Source organism: Convolutriloba macropyga, chromosome 7, assembly GCF_964194025.1.
Source record: "Convolutriloba macropyga chromosome 7, txConMacr16.3, whole genome shotgun sequence".
NCBI lineage: Eukaryota > Metazoa > Xenacoelomorpha > Acoela > Convolutidae > Convolutriloba > Convolutriloba macropyga.
In genome coordinates, this window is record NC_134474.1 from 71,627,209 (window position 1) to 71,633,349 (window position 6,141).

Sequence of the window (6,141 nt, forward strand, 5' to 3'; positions counted from 1 at the left end):
TGTTGCCTAGATTTTCGTTTGGAAAACTGTAATACCTTGGTTTTTATTATTAGGGATCTGGGCTTGGCCTCTACCAAATGGAATCAATTTTTACTCAATGCATAATTGAGTATTTATTCGCTGCAGATGCTATGTTGTAGAACTCTTTACTTTTGTTGTTAGAAGGCTTCTAGCTGGGGACTGGCTAGCGCCCAAAATTCTATCAAAACCACGAAAGATTTTGTTTGATGGTCCCTCTTGTTGTAGGGAGTGTTTTGTGTTGTCCTAGAAAATATTGCTCTCTCGGATGCTTGAAAACTTCATTCCCGATAATTGAGTTGGTTATCAAAAATTTTAATAGCAGCAACTAAAAAACTTATAGCCAGAAACAAATAAATGAATGACTTCAAGAACCCAAATGTAATATTTCTATAAAAACTAACTAATGGTTCACAATAATTCAAACCGGTGCAATCTAACTATCCAATAGTATCTTGAACGTAAGAAATTCATTTCCTAATCCAAACAATTATAATAAGTTTTGCATCCCAATTCTGCTATTTTGCTGGCCAGAATCTTGTTATCTTCTCCAAAAACAATCTCGAAAAATTTTTGCAGTCTCAATCACTGCAACTTACGGAACAATGTTTTTCCACAAAGAGCCCACTCAAAAACGACAACTATTCTCTCACTAAAAATCAACTGCTCCACTTGAGCATTTTCACTTTCTCTCATAATTGACTTACGACTAATTTGACCGCTGTTCTTCAGTCTTGAAAACTTCTTGCTGAGCGTTTTTCTCGGGCCTAAGGGTTCTCAAGCTTATCAATTTTTATCAGCAAAACATAACGTGTCGTTTCTTATAGAGCTTTTTGACTTAACGTATAAATGCCATAGCGGGGATAGAATGTTGGTCCCGCACTGTGGCTTATCTGCACTAAATCCTTGCTCAAGATGACCAAAATTTCGTTGAAAACTCGCTTTGATAAATTCACGATCCATTAAAATTTTTGGTTCTTGCTCAACAGTACTCAAAAAAGTACCTGCATACCTGCAAACTGTTTATATGATGCTGATACTTCACTGATTTAGCCTTAAACTTTTTAATCCTCTTGTGGATCATTCAATGTTTGTCTAAACAAGCTTTCAACTTTTTTCTTATAAACACATTGATGGAAAACTCAAGGAGAAGTCAAAGGATCTTTATCAGAGAAGTTTATTTCCCTAAAACTGAACGATAACTAATGTGCGTTCTTCCTGTTTTAATGTGCTTTTTGCTAGATTTTGTAAATTTTGTAAAAAGTTTTTTCTTTCATTGAAGCTTAAAAAATTCAGTTTTGCTCTTTTTATTTTGCCGCCTTAACAGCGAAATGAACGCTTTGGGGTTTCCAAATGAGCCTGTTGTGTTTCTCATTGCGCCAACAATTGTACAAGGAGTCATCAGTAAAAATTTCAGCTCGGCTGTGTTTGAAGAAGTACGGTTTTTAGGACTTGCGGGGGGAATGAAGTTGTGAACTCTGTATTCGTCTGCTTGCTTCCACAGAGGCTTGGCAAGAGTTCTAACAGGTAATTAGTCTATTCTATCTACCTCATTTATCAAACTTAAATCATAACTCATGATTCTACTAAAAACTGCCTTTGAACAGTTTTTCATACAGTTGTTTAGTTCCAAAACCTTATTTTCTGATTTTCTATGTTTTATTTTGATTTCTTCCACTATAAGATTGACAAATTTATAGTATTAATACTATGTCTTAGCTCCGGCTCGAGATAGACAACATAATTTTCCCAACCTTCACCTGATATAATTCACTGACCAATATAACTTGAAAAAAAAAGAACTCCAATGAATATTGCGTTAACTCCCAACATTTATACCAATTTTCTCATGCAAACAGAAAATCAATTCTGAAGTATAATCAAACTAGTTCCCTTGATAAGAAAGCAGCGAGCTTGGATACAAAGAAACAACTACATAAAAGCAAACATTTTTTCAACGAATTTTAATTTTCGTTTCATTCTTCACGCATATTTTTGGCTGTTGTGCATAGAAGGCAAAGATTTGCTGAACTTAACCAAAAAAGTATCAGTTTTACTGATTAAAAGTCTTTGCTCCGACAATGCCCAAATGTAAGGAGTTGATAAATCTTTTTTCTCCTACAATCTCCATTGCCTTTACACACAATATTTTTTGGGATGTGACAAATACTTTTCATTTTTTCGTTTGTTTTCCATTCCTCATGCGGTGGATAATCTTTAGCGGCAAACACACATCATTTTTCTCGGAAAAATGCAAAAAGTTAGCCCACAAATCCTTCAAAGTTTTTTTTTCTTCCTCTTTTTATGCAGTCATTTTTCCTAGTGATTATACCGATTGTATCGTTCCTAAAAACACTGAACAGCAACCTCAACTTGTGTATGCTTGTGGGTAATACAAACTCATTTTAATCATATCAGAATGTCTTTAAGAGGTGCACTTTTGGGGTTTTGAGTGGAATTCATAGATAAATTTCATTGCCTTTCCTAAACTCTTCCATTCAGTTTTCCCTGCTGTAATCATAACTGGTTCCTTTCATGTAAGGACCTCTCACTTTCATTCTGACTATTTCTGACAACTTGATAACAGGGCGAAGCTGGTCGATCTTTTGTTTACATGACAATTAAAGCCTCATTCCACTCCAACTTACATCACTCAAGTTCGTTTAACTTTTGTTTACATAGTCAATATGCTCTAGATTAGCTTCTAAACTCTGCAAACTAATTAACTACTCAATATCGAAGCTTCAATATCATTTAGTGTCAATAGCCTTATACTAAAATACCACATGTGTCTTACTTTCTTTTTTATATACGTTAAATTGCGACGATTGTACGGAATATTTCTTTGAGTTAAATAGTGTAGCAAGACTCCTGATCTGCGATAGCTAGGACTCCTGATCCGGGATAGCTGGGACTCCTAATCCGGGATTGTTAATAATCTTGATCCGCGATAGCATATTATTAGAAAGAGAACTGCACAATTGTACTCGAAATTTGGGGCGATTTCACGCGTCGAGAACTGTTCAAAAACAAGTTGAGGGAACTCGCTAGCGGAGTTAAAAATCATGATCCTATCTATCAATAGAAGACATGTGAGCAAAATTGATAACTTATATCAATAAGGTATCACACATGACGTAAGCAAAAAATCGCATGGTTCATAAAAATCTTGATATCTGAATTTTGTTTTAAAACATTTGTGTTCTGTTGTCATGTCGTAAAATTCTGCTGCTGAACAATAACTTGAAAAACCAAAGTTATTAAAAGGAACTATAGCGACCACAATTTAACATGAAAATATTGTTTGACGTTATCTCTCCTATAATTAGGCGAAAAATTAGCAGAAAATGAAAAGGCCGACGATAATAATCTTCAAATGTATTTTTTTTACCTCTTTCTTTACTATTTTAGTTTTGATTTGATGAAAATTTAAATAAAAAACTTCAAATCAAGGTACAAAAAACAACATAGGAACTGCAAAGAAAGATTTTAAGAAAATTTTTCGGTCTGCGAAAATGGGCACGCTTGAGGCAAACCTCGCTATCATTGATTTTATCATCACAATTTTAACTACTGTTGACAGACAATTTCAAGCAGTTTGATCTCTAATTCAAAAATCTATGTTTTTTCTCCATATCTCACCCTTTCCTGAAATTGTACGTTCCATATTCCGATGATTTAACTTTCGGACTGCGGCTATGGGTAATTCTCGTTATAGATAGCAGAGCGAAAAAGAATCAATTTTCATTTCGATGCCCGTCAAATGTGGTTATACGGAATTCGACTTTGTTATTAATCTAATTCTACAAATAACCACGAAAACAATTGAAAAAAATAACACCTTAAACGTATCATTGTTCCGACCCCTCTTGAGGGGGGGGGGGAGGAACTATATACTCAAATGGGTTTTTTTTGTTCAGTCAATTTTGACGGATCGAAATATTCATCGTAGAGAGTTAAAACTGGTATCATTAGAAAGCTTGTCCAGCGTAGAATATGGAATTAAAAAGATTTTTTTATTTCGTTTTTACAATGAGTTATCAAGGTTTGAAATTCTGAAAAATTAGAGTGGAATTCGTTGTTTTTATTCACATTTTCTGGAATTTTTGCCTAAAATTTCGTCAATTTTGCTAAAATTCGTTAAAAAATTTTGACGAAAAAGTGTTGATTTTATTTTTTAATGATAAAAAAATGTTTTCGGCTATTTTATTTAATTTTCTTGTAAAAAATTGTTGTCTAAACATTTCAAAATTCAGCATCTTTCATCAAAAACAGCACGAAATAGCTTTTTTGGTCTCCTTTGATTAAATTTGTTGTAAGTACTCCTACATACACCACTAATACAATCTTTGCAGACTCAAAAAGGGGCTATTCCTACTTCAACTTCCGTTCAGAAAGCTACTTAGTTAAAACGTTGCCCCTTTTTTGCTAACTTTACCCATTGATTATAAAAAACGCAGCATTTATTTTTGAACTTTTATTTAACGAATTATCTTTATCTATAACATTCGAAAAATTAGGTGTTCCTAATGAACCAACAGCATTAGAAAGGTTAGTTTTTGACCAATCTTTGATTGTTACAATCCAAAAAAAGTTCGGATTGTCATCAATCAGTCTTCATTTTATATAAAAAATTTGATCTAAAAAATTTTACTTAAGAGCAGAACAATTTAAACTAAAGCTCAGTAGTAATAGGTTCAATCAGCTTCCTAAGCAGCTCCAAATTAATGATTCCAGTTTTCATTTGAAATCTTATGATCGTTTCAACTAAGAAGGAGGCTCGGTACTGTGCGATTTAAAATAAACAAGGAGGCTCGGTAATGAGCGGTCGCACATAAAGTTCCGACCCCGCTCATCCACACTTTCGGCATAATTGTCTACCAAATGAAAAACAGAGCGAAAAACCCAAAAACTTTCTTTGGGAATCCCAAAAAACCCAAAAGACCCCCAAAAAACCTAAAAAATTTTTCAAAAAAATAGTGTATGAACGAAAATATAACCCCAAGGCAATAAACTCAGTGGAGCCAAAAGTGATGCACTAGATTGATGAAATATGCCAATATTGAGAAAACGAGTGGAGACAAACAGCAAAACCCAACAAAAAGAAACATTAATTACATCAAAAACTTAATGTCCATTTAAAAAAAAAACTTAATGACAAAGTCAACATACCGTCAGATAAAACTGAAACGAAACAAAATAACTTATAAACAACCAGTAAAGATATGGGTCCAGTCCAATATAACATTAGAGAAAAAGAACAAAAAAGAGAACTTATACAATTTGTTTATTTTTTTAAAACAATTAACTTCAAAGTAATGAAGACCATTAGAAATCAAAAACTATGTATGTTTTTTTTAAAAAAAACCTAATAACAAAGTCAAAATCGCCTCGGGTAAAGCTAAAATTTGACGAATTAACCTCCTAACTCACCAGAAAAGATATGGGACCAGTTCATAAAAGGGCTTGATAACAATTAGACAAAAAAGAACAAAAACAGCAAAGTTAAAAAATTAGCTAATTTTTTTAAAAAAAAGTATTAATTTAAAAGTAATGAAAACCATTAGAAATCAACTAAAGTTTCCATAGATATACAATTACCAATGCTTCTATAGAAGGGCATTAAGATCTGACCCTATCCAATTTTCAAAGCGGCTAAAACGAACAACAAAAAGACCACAAACAAGACTTCAATTAAAACTCGCCAAGAAAAGATGTCGAAGCCGTAAAGCCATATTTTGGCCCTCAAAATATGTTCGATTGCGCATTCGTCAAACACTAAATATGTAATATGAGGTTTTCCATCAATGGGACTTGGTAACAGGTAGAGAAAAAAGAAAAAAGGGCAATGTAATTGATACTTTTGATTTTTCTTCGAAACAAAATTAATTACAAAGTGATGAAAGCCATTAATTACAAATTGATATATTTCAATAGGATCGTTTATTCGTCCAAAGGGAGCCCGCGAGACCTGCAATTATCCGGAATATGTCTTGCTTCTACAAAAAGAACGTCAATTATGACAAAAATCAAATTGTTTTACCTTTTTGTGAAAAACCAGTGTCGAAGTCAGTTAGGTCATAACGATTTCTTTCAAAGTATTAGATTTTTTGGCACCAATCC